This window comes from Taudactylus pleione, unplaced genomic scaffold (genome assembly GCF_031769625.1).
Source record: "Taudactylus pleione unplaced genomic scaffold, aTauple2 ptg000178l, whole genome shotgun sequence".
In the NCBI taxonomy this organism is placed as follows: Eukaryota; Metazoa; Chordata; class Amphibia; order Anura; family Myobatrachidae; genus Taudactylus; species Taudactylus pleione.
Genome location: NW_028284580.1, coordinates 10,981,001 through 10,998,180, shown reverse-complemented (window position 1 = coordinate 10,998,180; position 17,180 = coordinate 10,981,001).

The window sequence follows — 17,180 nt, the reverse complement described above, 5'->3', positions numbered from 1 at the left end:
GGCCATACATCAGAACAATCTAATTCCAACCAGCCAACTAGTTGGATCTAAGGGGGTCTATTCATGCAGCAGTGAAAATGTCTTTATTAGTTATAACAAGGCTTTTACTGCTTCGTCCTATTCAGAGAAGGGGTTACCGTGAAGAAATCTTAAATTTTTCCAATGGTACCCCTGATTAGTGTAGATATTGCTTCCCCATACAGTAGTATGGGAGAGCAATTGATAGAAGTATTGAAAGCTCAACTTTCCATTTGGCTGCTAAAAAAAATGCCATCTCAGGATGGCATAATTAGTTTAATGACAGGAGAAGAACAGCAAAGACAGCTGTCTTCCTGCCTTTTCCCTGTTCTCTCTGACACCTGGTCAATCAGCAGTGCTCTTCCCCCAAGCCTGCTCTGTCTTGTGTATAGATTAATGAAGTCACCCAACATATGCCAGGTCACTTCAAACTGCTGGCTGCCCAGTGCCCCGGCTTGCTCTGTCCCAGATCCACTGCTCCGCCAGCGCATGTGCAGAAAAGATTGGCTAACACATACCAGAACATACACAAAAACCATGTCCATTCTGACTCCATGATAAATTAGAGGACCATAGCAGGAGACAGGATCGCAAGACGCCTGTTTATTATTTGGCTTCACGACAAAGGTAAGTATACATTAATTACAATACACTGTAGAACAGCTATATATCGCATTGAACTGATGCGATATATAGAGAAACATTCAGTATCACACCAGATCCACACATGTACATGAATAGACCCAAAAGTCACTTTGCAATTACTATTCTTGGTGGGACTTTGAACAGCAGTGACAGAAAGCATTGTAATTATGTGGCAAATGTTGGTGTTGACAGAAGCTCTGCTACAGCCTACTCCTCAGGAACACTAGCTGTGCAGCAAAAGTGGTTCCAGGGTTTGATGTTCCGATATACTGTATTAGGTAAACAGGGTTAGGAATTACATTTAGAAAAAAAAATTTAAATGAGTTAGGCAGTTTTTCAATCAGGTATATGAATTCATGTGTTACTCTATGTGTATACATTTTAGATTTAATTTTATATATTAAATTATTTATATTTATCTAAGCTATCTGACTCATGAATTGTTGATTTATACATGTTTTATATAATATTATATATTTTTGATATTACATATTTGTTGTTAATTTAGTCGGCCAGTGCTACAGTAACTTCTTTTTTTTTGTATGTAGACCAAGATAGTTTTATAAGTAGCAGAGGTGTTGGTTTTCAAATACACATAAATTAATTACGTGAGCAGCAGAAGTATATAAATATATATGTATAGGGTGTGTAGAATGGCGCTCTGGTTCAAGTCACAGGTGGTATTGCGCCATAGTGCAAAGGTATAAATAAAATCCAGTTGGTGCTAACAGGTGTGACACTTAAATCCCTCTGGTGAAGGTGGCAGCAGTCTTCCCGTGTTCCCGAATGGCAATCAGGGTAAATGTGATCTGGAAATGAGGTATGGAAAGAACATGCGCCTAATAGTGTAGTAATTCAAAATGGTTTTAGCACGTGCTCAAATATAAATGTGCGTACCAGAAAATTAAACTTTAACGCTTATCTGTGGTTCTTTTGCTGGGACCTCATATGGTGGGGTACACTCACAGCTTCTGGGTAACCAGGAACCTTAAATAAGATTGGCTCGCATCGAACCAAAATAAGCACATATAGTGTAGTAATTTACGTCCAAATAGAGTGGTGTGATAAATAATTAAGAATGCGTACCAGAACGTCACTTGAATCACTGCATGAAGTACTAAGTAGCCTCTTCAAACTCCCATAATGGCCCCAATGTTACGTATATAAGTGGAGCAGGTCAGCTTTAAATAAGCAGAAAATGACCCTTACTCAGAGGAGCTTCATCAACAAGGGGTTTTTAATGACACTTAGTAAATAGGGATACAGGGTACACAAAGGGTTAAAAAAACATATAAATAAGATAATGAGGTGCTTATCTGTGAATAGTCAGCAGTGTGGAGAGGGGCTGGAACAGGGCCCCAACGCGTTTCATCTGGATAGACTTCCTCAGGGGTATTGATAAACTACTTGGGGTGCCCTTTTTATACTGTACCTGATAAAGTACTGAATAGCGCCAAAAACGGCGTCTAGCGCTGTTCTGCACATGCGCAGCTGCCCTCGGCCATCTTGTATGATAAACTACAACTCCCAGGATGCCGCGTGGCATAACTCGCGCATGCGCAGATCGCTGCGGCTAATAGATAGTTCCTGCCGTGATCGCGCTGACATAATAAGATGGTGCAGGGATCTTTAGTGCAGAGAAGGAACTCTGCAAAAACGGGGCTATATAACAAGTATAACCGCCGCTGTGGATGCATACACAAGCAGCGGCGGCCATTTTTACTGGTTCCTTCAGATAAAATAAATGATCAGCGGCCATTTTGTTGGTGGCAAATAGCCCTGCAATGAGATATAAAGCGGCCATTTTGTTGGTTTCTCATTGTATATCTGAGAACCAACATATATCAAATCGATTGTGTAATGAAATACAGGAATGACGAAAAGACCATATAAGAGATGAAATACAATATTATGAATAAAAACAACAGGGACTACAAATTCTTAGTATTGATAAAAATGGAACTAAAATACGCATCACTACTAAGAGGATTATTAAAAGTATAGGGTTGAACGGTACTTAAAAGTCATAGAACCATAAAATCCACAGTACAAATTTAAAACAAACCATAAAATGCAGCAAAATAGTAAACATCACAGAAAGATAAAAAATCATAAAAAGGGTGCAATTTCATAGCTATCGTTAAGGCCCTGAGGTAGTAGAGTATTTAGCTCAATGATCCAAAACATCTCTCTTTGAGACAGTCTGTTAGCTAGATCACCACCTCTTGGACCCAATTTAACATGTTCAATACCTCTAAACAGTAAGTTTTCAGAATTAGCATTATGATGTGACTTGAAGTGTCTGGACACAGAGTGGCTCTAATGAAATGTTTCATGTTATATGTTTTGGAGTTGTCAGAATTAAAGAACTGCCTTCTGTTGGGGTGTAAAAACCTGCACATATAACAGTGTCCACACTTATATGCACCCAGACATTTGTTGAGGTCCTGCCTATTGGGTTTTAGTGGTTGAAGCATACTAGGGGCTAAAATATTCTTGAGGTTCCTTGCATTCTTAAAAACAACAGTAGGTTTATTAGGTAAAATTCCTGATAAAATGGGGACCATCTTCAAGATTCCCCAGTGTTTATTTAGGATCTGCCGGATTCTGCCCACTTCCCTATTGAACTGGGTAATAAAAGGTACTATGTCTTCTTTTTTGGGTCTGGTTTTATACTTAAGAAGTTCTTTTCTATCCAGATTATCTGTTCTTGAAATTGCCTCTGTTATTAGTGTTTCTGGATAACCTCGTTCTTTGAATCTCTCTGCATATAGATTTATTTGTTTGGAACAGATCTCTTTGTCATTACAATTGATTTGATATGATGAAATTGTGAGTATGGGATATTGTTCTTCCAACTCATAGTGTGTCCACTTCTATAGTGCAAGTAACTGTTAGTATCGACAGGTTTTATATAGGTTCTTGTTGAGATGTTAGTGGTTTTTCCTTCTAGGATAGCATCTAGAAACTCAATTTCTGTCTTTTGTAGGTTGGATGTGAACTTTAGATTAAAATCATTAGTATTGATATAATCCATAAAATTACTAAAATCCCGTTCGTTACCTTTCCAAATAATAATAATATCATCAATATATCATTTATAGAGGTGTATCATGGGTTTATATGGGTTGTTATTATATATGTGCCCTGCTTCCCAGTTGCCCATAAACAGGTTGGCGTAACTTGTCACAAAAATGGTACCCATCGCTGTTCTGCAAATTTGTAAAAAGAACTGATCTAAAAATTTAAAATAATTGTGTGTTAAGATAAATAAAACCAGATCGCATATGAATTGTTTATGTTCAATGTTAATGGAAGTGTCTTCATCTAAAAAATTTCTGCAGGCTTCAATACCTCTGGGATGCTGTATACAAGTATATAGGGATTGAACATCTATAGTGGCCCACATATAGCTCTCATCCCAGCTAATTTATTTTAAAATATTTAGAAGGTTAGTCGTATCTTTCAGATAGGATGGAAGTTCTTTCACATATTTATTCAAAAAAATGTCCAAATACTCTGATACGTGTGATGTCACAGAACCAATTCCTGCAATAATGGGCCGGCCGGGTGGGTTTTTCATATCCTTATGGATATTTGGTAGATGATAAAATATAGGGATTACTGGGCTCGACAACATTAAATATTGGTATTCGTCTTTAGTAATATTGTCTTTATGAAGGCCTTGTACTAATAACTAACACAATTGATTTGATATATGTTGGTTCTCAGATATAGAATGAGAAACCAACAAAATGGCTGCTTTATGTCTCATTGTAGGGCTATTTGCCACCAACAAAATGGCCGCTGATCATTTATTTTATCTGAAGAAACCAATAAAATGGCCGCTGCTGCGTGTGTATGCATCCACAGTGGCGGTTATACTTGTTATATAGCCCCGTTTTTGCAGAGTTCCTTCTCTGCACTAAAGATCCCTGCACCACCTTATTATGTCAGCGCGATCACGGCAGACACTATCTATTAGCCGCGATCTGCGCATGCACGAGTTATGCCGCGCGGCATCCTGGGAGTTGTAGTTCATCATACAAGATGGCTGCGGGCAGCTGGGCATGCGCAGAACAGTGCTAGATGCCATTTTTAGCACTATTCAGTACCTTATCAGGTACAGTATAAAAAGGGCACCCCAAGTAGTTTACCAATACCCCTGAGGAAGTCTATCCAGATGAAACGCGTTGGGTCCCTGTTCCAGCCCCTCTCCACACTGCTGACTATTCACAGATAAGCACCTCATTATCTTATTTATATTTTTTTTTTAACCCTTTGTGTACCCTGTATCCCTATTTACTAAGTGTCATTAAAAACCCCTTGTTGATGAAGCTCCTCTGAGTAATGGTCATTTTCTGCTTATTTAAAGCTGACCTACTCCACTTATATACGTAACGTTGGGGCCATTATGGGAGTTTGAAAAGGCTACTTAGTACTTCATTCAAGTGACATTCTGGTACGCATTCTTAATTATTTATCACACCACTCTATTTGGACGTAAATTACTACACTATATGTGCTTATTTTGGTTCGATGCGAGACAATCTTATTTAAGGTTCCTGGTTACCCAGAAGCTGTGAGTGTACCCCACCATATGAGGTCCCAGCGAAAGAACCACAGATAAGCGTTAAAGTTTAATTTTCTGGTACGTACATTTATATTTGAGCACGTGCTAAAACTGTTTTGAATTACTACACTATTAGGCGCATGTTCTTTCCATACCTCATTTCCATATATATATATATATATATATATATATATATATATATATATTTTTTTTTATACAAAAAACAATCCACTTGGTGCAACCTGTAAACAAGGTTACCCCAAACAAGATAGAATATCAGCACTCCATTCAAAGTACAAGAAACAGCTTTTACTGTGCCATCAAGCAAATAGCCATAAACTTATGTAAAAACATAACAATACTCATCGGTTATTCCTCAATCTGCTGGTTTGTCAAGAAGTCATATAACAGACATAGGGTCTCATTCAGACCTGCTCGCGAGAGCAGGACTCTCGCAAGGTGGTCGATGGTACCAAAATGCGCATGCGCATGACGGAGGGAGCTCCGTCGTGCGCATGCACAAGACCCGAATAACGATGTCAAGCCATCATTATGGGTCTCGCACTAAAGGGGGCGTGCTGTCGATGGTGACTGACAGCATGCCCCCATTAGTGGGCGTGCCGGGGGCGTGGTTGCCAGATGGAGGCGTTCCCATGGGAACGCCTTCCGTCTGGGTCCGGCCCCACTGACATCACTAGTGATGTGAGTGGGAGTGCTTTTGGCTCTGATAGAGCCAAAATCACTCCTGGGCTTGTGGCAGCTATACCCTACCGCAGGGTCTTGTCGCAAGCCCAATGGTCACGATGGTCATGACCATCGAGACCATCTTTTTGGCTGCTCGCATAAGCTGTGGGTGGTCACCCACAGCCATGCGAGCGGCCAGGAGGCCGCTCCATTTTTAGGTAGGAGGGCCCTGATTCAGAGCGAGCGCTCTGGTCAGAGCGTCCGGCTCTGAATCAGGCCCATAGTCCCACTCTCGACAACTGTTTTGGTGCACCAGCACCTTTTGTCAAGAGTCTGACCATAATAAGGGTATAGCTGCAGTCAAGTATTTCTTAGAAATGAATAGACATCATGAGATGAATACATTCCTCTTATCATTACTGAGATTCATACTAACCAAGAACTATTTTACTTGTGATAATAAATTCTATCTCCAGGTATGAGGCACAGCAATCGGGATAGCTTGTGCCCCACCATATGCTGGCCTCTACCTGGGATGGTGGGAGAAGGAATATATATTTAAAGAGGACCATGAAAGATATACGGAAAATATCCTTCTGTACCTACATTATATTGATGATGTATTGATATTGTGGGAGGGAGAAAAGGATCTCTTGGAATAATTTATATCTATTCTGAACAACAATAACCTTAATTTGAAACTCACGGGAGCTGCAAGTCAAAATACAATTGACTTTCTGGACGTTATGATAAAAATTGATGACAATTGTCAAATTGCTACTGACATTTATAGGAAACAAACAGCAACAAATAGCATTTTGCATGCAGATAGTGCCCATATACCAGCTACAATTAGAAGTATCCCCAAAGGAGAATTCTTACGAACGAAGAGGAACTGTTCAGATGCAGCCACCTATAAGGAACTTGAACTTCAAGTTAGTGATAGAAATAAAAAGAGAGGTTATAGTAACAGACTTATTAAAACAGCTAAACTAAATGTGAAGACGTACTCGAGAGATTCTCTATTAACAGCTAAAACCAAAACTCCACGAGATGACCTGGTGAGATTTATTAGCACATTTAATAATCAATGGAAAGATATGAATATCATCTTACAAAAACATTGGCCAGTCAACCTTACGGATAATGATCTATCTAGCATCCTCCCAAAAAAAGTCAACATCAGTTGGAAAAGATCCCAGAACTTGAGGGATCATCTTGTCCATAGTCACTTTGTTTCAGCTAAAAAAGCTACTTTCCCTATTTAGGGATCACGCAATTGTAGAAAAAAAGCTTGTCAATATAGGATGCCGAGAACGTTTTCTTTGACAAGTATGGTAGAAAATGGAACATCAATGAATATATCAATTGCAATACTGTGGGAGCAGTGTACTAACTAGAATGCCCTTGCAGCTTATGCTACATTGGGAAAACAAAGAGACCACTTAAAGTGAGAATATTAGAGCATGTAGGTAATATCAAACATGCGAAACAGGATAATTTGAAATTTAAAACTTTGACCTCAGTGGCCAATCATTTCTTGAGATTCCATGATGGTAATCCCAAGGGCTTGAAAGCTTTTGGAATTAAACACATCAAAATGGATATTAGAGGTGGAGACCTTGACCTGGAATTGTTAAAATTCGAATCAAAAATGATCTTTCTTCTCAATACTCTGCAGCCTGGTGGCTTAAATGAATATAACAGCTATTCCTCCTTTTTATAGGATCACAGAGGGTTTATTTATTTAATTGAATCGGGAATCTGGCCAGGGAATATCTATTGACATCAATCCTAAGAATTAATTAAACTGGATTTTGTAATCTATGTAGTGATTATATAGTATGACTTTTTACTGTCAGGGAGTTATTAATTTAAGCCATTTATACAAGGTATAATGGAATATCATTATATCAACTTATAGTTATTTGGAAACACATAGGACTCTGAATCCATGGACATCTCTATCCCCATGAAATGTTATCACAGATAGAATGTAATTTGACCATGAGGGATTAGTCTCTATTTTTCCATGTACGCATGTGGTACATGTGCATGCGGACATACGAGTATGTATTTATATGTGTGTTTTCATATGTATGGGATGGACGTAGTAAACTAGGACTTTAAATATTGGACAAAGGCATATTACTTATTATTATTTATTAATATTTTTTATGTATTCATTTTTATTATTTATTCTGCATTTTTATTTTATTAATTATTATTAATTATTATAATTTATTATTTTCTATATATATTTATTAATTTGTTGCTTTATATTGAATCGATAGGATGTCAATACATTATTAATCAATAACCACTATGTAGACATACTATTTATAATCTAAACATACAACTGGTATTTTTTATTCTTTACAACTATGACAGGTTTTCTGTGATACTTTCCTTTTCTTCTCTCTCTTACACATTCACTTTACATTAGGGATTTTTTGTGTTAACACATGGATGTGTGCATATATATATATATATATATATATATATATATATATCCTCATTACATAATAATATATTTTTTATTAGTTTTCACAAGTTATTGAGGTATAGGTATAATATTATAGATGTACTTCCATACACTTTATTTTTTAATTTTGTGTTTTTTATTTTTGCTTTTAGTCACATATTTTTGATTCACTTGCACTCCATATTAGGGTATTTTTAATTATTATTTTTTTAGGTATATGTACTTCTTCATTCATTTCAGTATATCTGTTTTTCACTACCAATTAAATTCACTAAATTCCAATTTTTATGACACAATGAAATACACTGGAGGTGTATTCATTATTTGAACACTGTCACAGTTATATACAACACACTGAGGGAATTTTTTTTATTTATTATTTTACATTTTTCATTTTAATAAACACATTTTATTACAATTTAATTGTAGCAGTTCACTATTAAATAGTCACTTTATTATTTAAGGTTTTTTATATTTATTATTATTTAAGTATGGTTTAGGGATTATTATCTGTCAAGGAATCTGGGTATGATCTAACTGGATTAATATAAATATTGACATTATTGTTAAGATGTAATCATATTTAATTATAATGAATTGGATGTTTTGATATTATTATTGTCTTAGTTTATGTTGTCCTTTCCTTATAAATAGTTTTGATATATGTGTATTATATAATATAGCTGGATATTTAGGTTGATGTTTATGTATGTTAAGATAGGGTTAAATTATGGCTAGATATATACTTGTTCCCTCCCCTCCATCAATCAAAATTTTTTTACATGCCTCCGTATAGTATTTTACATACCCCTATGAGCTGAATGAAATAACGGCTCAGACATTACTGGTAGAATGTTACCGCCTGAATTTTCAAAACCAATACCTATTTGTGATTGGAAGGGGACATACATCATGGGTAATAATGTTGTGTAGAGAGATAATATTGTAGTCCAATTGGTCACACGATCCATGTGACAAGGAGGAGCATGATGATTGATTGATGTCCACATAAAAGAGCTCTGAGTAGTACGCTCGGTCTGCCTTGAAAAAACTGTCATTAAGTGAAACATACGTCAGCGGTTCACACGCTGACCACTTGTGCGGTGCGGTTCTGTTTTACATATATTATTTTGTTTTAATACATGACTACACACGTTGTGGCATTATTTAGCTATAATATCATACATAGTGGAGGGCTAAGGTCCAACTAACACGCGGCTATTGTATGCTGCATAGCAGTGAGACTTACTCCTCCCCACTGAATATCATTTGGGGATAGACCCTGTGACATAACCTAGTTATACTATCAAATATAGTGGAGGGCTGAGGTATAAGTCCAGCCAATATGCGGCTATTGCATGCCGCATACTAGTGAGATTTATTTTTCCCCGCAGAATAACATTCGGGTACAGACGCTGATCTATAGGAGAAACGGAGGCTTTGACCTCATTATACATGATGCTGGAAATGTACACTCTGTTCTACAGTCAAACATAATATAGCTATATATGTGTGGTTTTTCATCCAGGGGATAATGGCTCTGATTATGATTTAAAACACTGAGCGCGCACTGATAGAGAGTGTGTGAATATATATATATATTCCCCAACTGGAGGTTTGTGTTAACAGGGAATGCATACTTCACAGAAATTCAAATATGATCATTGATGTTATTTAAGCATCAATTATTGATACATCAATAAATGAGTGTGATGTGTATCCCGTTGGTAGTGATAATAACAGGATAATAATAAGGAGATTAGGACCTTATGATTAAAGTAATATTTATATATTTATCCAACCAGTTTACAATTTCCCAGATTATTACCTGTTCTGTGTATAATATAGACTGTGATCAGGACAGTCAAAGAGATACTGTTACTAAGTATTGATGTTTTTTTGCAACAAATAATTCTGATACATCATTGAAACAAATGTTTCAGTTTCAAGACTCCTGTAATAAAGGAAAAATTGCAGCTGGAAGGATTGTAAAACCTTTCTCTTCCTAATACCTTGAATCAATTAACTACCATATAATAACTTGGAGTGATACACATATATAACACTCATCCACATTATGAAGATCCAACATAGCCACAATAAACATATCTAAACCCTCTTGAGTTAATAAATGTGTTCATAATTATAATGACATATTGATATGGGAATTTCTCAGGGGTGTAGTTAATTTGAACACATCACATATATTTAATTAAGAACAGTTACGTATACTGTACCTATAATACTGATTTATAGAACAGCAGCACATAGTGAGTCAGCGTATTTTATTTGTTTCTATTATTGAATATATTATTGTGTTTGTTTTGTTTTATATTTCACTTGATAAGGGTGCTTCAATAATTAGAGAGGCTTTGATAATATAATAATTTTAATAGTAAATAAATAAAGGTTATTTTTTAAATATTAACTTACAGTGCGCCAACTGATAGAGGCAGGGACACAGTCAATGAGCTTGTATTTGAGCATGGCAAGTCCATGACGGCACTCTCTAAAGTGACGGGCCACCGGTTGGTCCTGTTCTTTGCCGTCAAGAGCTGCTCTAATCACGGAGCGATGCAAGGCCATCCTCTCTTTGAATTGGCGAGAGATTTTACCCACATAAAGTAAGCCACAAGGACATCGAATGAAGTAAATGACGAAACGAGAGGTGCAAGTAAGAACATGACGAATGGAATAACGTTTGCCTGAGTGGGAATGTGTAAATGAATTACCCACTTCTAGATATCCACAAGTCGTGCAGTTGATGTATCTGTAGCATCCAGGTTTCTTACTTAGAAAGTGAGGGATTGGCACACTACCCATACCGGATACATAATTCTTGACTACCCAGTCCTTGATATTTCTCAGTCTTCGATAACAATGTCTCTCAATGCCGGTAAGGATGGGTCTTCCGCCACAATATGCCACAGATTTTTAACTGCTCTGGTAATCTGATGGCTCAAAGGGTTAAATTTGTTGACCCAGGTAATGCAATTCTCCCTCTGTCTCTTTCTGAGGTTGATAAGGTAGTGGTTCTAGGAATGGCCAATACTTTCTTTTTGATATTCAACAGATCTTGTGTATGATAACCTCTTTCCGCAAAATGTTTAATCATGTTGTCCATTTCAATGGAGGCAGTATCTGGGTTATCAGTGATGCGGTGTACTCTCAGAAGCTGTGAGAACGGCAATCCCTGTTTAAGGCTCAACGGATGGAAACTGTCAGCCCTTGACAGGTTGTTCCTGTCCATGGGTTTTTTAAATATTGAAGTGTGTAAATCACTCCCAGCCTTGCAGACCAAGACATCAAGATAATGTATCTCACAGCTCTGTGTGTTCCAAGCAAATTTAATATGATCGTCCAACTGATTAATGATTGACATTGATTCTTCAATCAATTCTTTAGTACCTGTCCAGATGATGAACAGGTCATATATGTAATGATGACGTGACGGTAACCTAGACAACACAGAAGCGGTAACCACGGAGCTGCATAGTCATAATAAAGCCAAAAAATAGGCAAGGCAATATAGCCAATAATGCGTGCTAGGGGAAATATAATGACCCCAAACAGGTCATATCAATCCGCTAAATTCAGTGGCTACAATGGCTCAAGTGCATTACAATCATATCAGAATGCCAGTAATAAACACAATATGACACACCAACGATACATGACAATAGACAACACATATCAATATAACAATACCCCCAAAAAACAAAAAAATAACAAAAAACATGTACAAAAAGACATATGGTGGAGAGCACAGGATATATAATAAGACAGGAGCTTAATTAGAAAAATCAAAGAAAACAGCTCAAATATTGACCCTCATTAAGCCCATTGGGTACAACAGTGTTCAATCGGTCAATCCAAAAGCTTTCCCTCTGTAATAGGAGCTTATTCCTGTCACCACCTCGTCTTAGGGGAAGAATGCAATCAATCGGCATACATTTGAAATCCTTAATGAGGTGTTTAGCTGTGACAAAATGTCTCGCAACTGGTGGCGTATTAGTATCGACCAAATGCAGAGCTTTCTTAATTGAGGAACGGTGGAGGGCAATTCTCTCCCTGAGCGTACGGATAGTCTTACCAACATAGAGCAAGTTGCAGGGGCATTTAATTAGATAGACCACAAACCGACTATTACAGTCCAAGTGATGACGAATTTCATAACTGATGTTACTTTTAGGATCCAAAAAGTGAGTGCCTAGAATTAGAAACTGACAGTTGACACACCCATGGCATTTGTATGCTCCATTTTTGGAGCGTAACCAATTTTTTTTGGAAATGGGTCCTATGTCAGACTTAGACAAAATCTGTTTGATGTTAGTGCTTCTTTTATAGCAGAAGAGCGGTTTGTTCTGACAGAGTGACCCTATATTGTCATCACATTGTAAAATGTGCCAATGTTCGTTTCAGTTAATGATTTTAGTCATTGAACAGGTTAACATTGATTTGGAAATTCTTGACAAGGAGATTGTTGTCTGTGAGAGCACGGGGATTGATATTTTGAAAAATGATTCAGCTAATGATTGGTTACCCAGGCTTGAGAGCAGTGTGAATTTATTCCACACCGAACTATTAGCTTTTAAAAAAAGTAAATATAAAAGAGTGAAGGAGGATTATAAAGAAGCACGTGTTTATGGCTGGCTGCAAGGAGGTGAATTGAGACCCAATTGGAGGGGGGGCAATAGATATAGGAGGAATCGTGTGGATATAACTTTTTCTGATATTAATACATCGGCTAGTGATTCTGATCAATCACAACAGAAGTCTTTTTTGGGGGGTTCTGTAACCAGGAGCAGGTACAGAGACCCAAAAAGCCAACAAGAAGGGGGGTACCAGACGTTCCCACTGTTCTAAAAATGGGGATTCGAAACAAAAAGAAATAGTTGTCTTTAACTAGTCTAATTATTCCCTCACTCCGCATGAGATGGCTGTTTTATCCAAGGGATTATCATTTGTAAAAACTCACAAACAAGATGCTTTTGACTTTGAAGTGGAACTGTATAGATTTCACCATTATTTGAAATTGAAGGATTATTTTCCTAAATCTGGCACTACTCCATCTGAGGGCAGGGGTTTTAAACCCAGGAGTACTTTCGACCCGCCAGGGACGAATGCCTCTATAGAAACCTTCGTCAACCTGGTTAAACGAGATACCCTCACTTTTATCAAGAATCAGAAATTGTCCTATACTAATCTCACCAGTGAGGAGAATTGTGCACTCACTTCCTTAAAGGATAATGTGGAGATTGTCATACGTCCTTCAGATAAGGGTGGTAGCATTGTGGTATTGGATAGAGTTGATTATGTTAATGAAATTATGAGGCAATTGTCCGATACCACATGCTATATGGCCCTGACCTATGATCCCACTTATGTCTACAAAAAAGAGATTGACAGTATTATTAATCTTGGATTGACTAATGGTTGGATTGACGAGTCCACGGGCCTATTTCCTTACCCAAACACATCCTAGGGTTCCATTAATCTATATCCTGCCCAAAATCCACAAAACACTCGTTAAACCACCGGGCAGACCCATAATTTCTTCATGTGGGTCATTATGCCAACCCCTGTCTCAATTCATCGACTTTTGGTTACAGCCGGTGGTGCAAAACACCAAGTATTATCTTAAGGACACCACTGACTTTCTCAACAAGCTTGATAAGCTAGGTCTTTTACCAGCTGGTAGCCTATTGGTTACACTTGATATAACTAGCTTGTATACTAATATTGATCATAAGGATGGTGTGGAATCAGTCAGGAGATTGCTTTCCGACAGTCCACACTACAAGGGTCCATGTATTGAATTTTTGTTGCTTCTCATGGATATTGTTTTACGTAAAAATTATTTTTTATTTGAAAATTCTTTTTATTTACAGCTCAGAGGGACGGCGATGGGGTCTAATATGGCCCCATCGTATGCCAATTTATATATGCATATGTATGAAAATCAACATATTATGGCAAACCCCTTTTTTTCAAAATTTATATTTTTTTATGTACGATATATCGATGACCTTTTTGTAGTGTGGACTGGCAGATCGGAACTCCTGACACAATTCATTGATGTTCTCAATAGCTTGGAGACCAACATTAGGTTTACATTAGCCTATAGTGAGATGACTAATAACTATTTAGATGTTTGCGTAACTAATGACATTCATGGATTATCGACCAGAATTTATCGTAAGGATACTGACAAGAACACTCTCTTACTGGCGGATAGCTTTCATCCATATCCTTCCAAACGAGGGCTGCCATTTTCACAACTCCTTAGAGTGGTACGGATTACGTCTAATTTGAATGATCTACCAAGTGCCCTGGAGGAGATGGGCCAGAGATTTGTGGACAGGGGCTACCACAAGAACGAGATTGAAGAGGTTATCAATAAATGTATGCAGATTAAGCGAGAGGATGCATTGGCTAACAAAGCTCCAAAGGTGGGAAACACCAGGATGATTTTTTCCTCTACGTATTCGATTGCCTCTAAGCATATTCGCGAAGTGGTGCTACGACATTGGCACATTTTACAATGTGATGACAATATAGGGTCACTCTGTCAGGACAAACCGCTCTTCTGCTATAAAAGAAGCACTAACATCAAACAGATTTTGTCTAAGTCTGACATAGGACCCATTTCCCAAAAAAATTGGTTACGCTCCAAAAATGGAGCATACAAATGCCATGGGTGTGTCAACTGTCAGTTTCTAATTCTAGGCACTCACTTTTTGGATCCTAAAAGTAACATCAGTTATGAAATTCGTCATCACTTGGACTGTAATAGTCGGTTTGTGGTCTATCTAATTAAATGCCCCTGCAACTTGCTCTATGTGGGTAAGACTATCCGTATGCTCAGGGAGAGAATTGCCCTCCACCGTTCCTCAATTAAGAAAGCTCTGCATTTGGTCGATACTAATACGCCACCAGTTGCGAGACATTTTGTCACAGCTAAAAACCTCATTAAGGATTTCAAATGTATGCCGATTGATTGCATTCTTCCCCTAAGATGAGGTGGTGACAGGAATAAGCTCCTATTACAGAGGGAAAGCTTTTGGATTGACCGATTGAACACTGTTGTACCCAATGGGCTTAATGAGGGTCAATATTTGAGCTGTTTTCTTTGATTTTTCTAATTAAGCTCCTGTCTTTCTATATATCCTGTGCTCTCCACCATATGTCTTTTTGTACATGTTTTTTGTTATTTTTTTGTTTTTTTTGGGTATTGTTATATTGATATGTGTTGTCTATTGTCATGTATCGTTGGTGTGTCATATTGTGTTTATTACTGGCATTCTGATATGATTGTAATGCACTTGAGCCATTGTAGCCACTGAATTTAGCGGATTGATATGACCTGTTTGGGGTCATTATATTTCCCCTAGCACGCATTATTGGCTATATTGCCTTGCCTATTTTTTGACTTTATTATGACTATGCGGCTCTGTGGTTACCGCTTCTGTGTTGTCTAGGTTACCGTCACATCATCCCCAATCATGTGATCGAGTTTGTCACGTGGTTCGGCTACACGCTGTTGCCCACGTGTGCGCCTAGCCACTTCCTGGAACCGTTGTGTACAGGGGGGTGGACGCGCGCACCTGTGGGTGAGTTCATTAATGTGTGTGGCTATATACATGGCTCCTTGTGCTGTAGTCCTCTCTGCTCTTGATAAAGGCGCATGCAGCGCCGAAACAGCTGTCGAGATTAGGCTTGCTGCTCTAGGGTCCGGTGAGATGCATACTGACAGTTTGGTGACCACCCTGGTTTCTATTAAGTATACCATTTAATTATACTTCACCCTGTTTGGACTCTATCAGTGACTGTTATCACTCATGCTGCCGCTCTTTGCTGCTATCTGAATACAGATTTTTTTTGCATTAATTTACTGGATGTGCTGGTTCTTTGTATCTGCTATCTACCATTACCATATGTACCGTGCACTCCCTCAATGACTCTTTTAATGAGTGCTACTGGGATTTGAACTCCTATATATATATATATATATATATATATATATATACATGACTGCATTTTACCTTTATGGTTTTATCATTATATTGTGATATCTTTTAGATGATACATTACATATTAATTCACTATATTGGTTGGGTTGTATGTGTTTGCAGTGTATTTCCACCTTTTTTCTTCTTTGTATTTAGCTTTGTCGAGAGTTGTGGCAGCACTCTTCACAGTTTGTACTAATCTAGTACGTCCCTGGTGCCGGGTATCTCTTTGATGTTGCTTGTAATTTTGATAAATGTTTTCCAGGGCACATGACAATTGAGTCCTGTCAGTTTAATTGCTTAACTCCACCTAATTCATGGAAATCCTCATTTTGCTTAAGCATATTTAAATTGCCATTGTATTTCAAGGTATACATGTAAGATCTGTGTGCTTAGATTCAGAGCTTTTGTTTTTGAAGCTTTAAGTTCATGCAAATAGCCGTGCTGCATCACAGATAGGCTGGTTGCCAATATATATTTTTGTAAATACCAAAACTTCAGTGAAACCCTTGTTTTGAATTGGACAATCAGTTATTATATATACTGTATATATTTTTTTAAAATCTGTTTTAATTAGAGTTTTCCATATAACATCAAAATACCACAGAGAAATTAATCCAATCAATATGAAATGTTTTGCTTCCATAGACTAGACATAATATTTGAGACCACACTCATATTGTAGAAAAACAGTCAATTCAATACAATCTACTGTTATCCATATAAAAATGTTAGAGCATCCTCAGTAAAATAATGAAGCCAT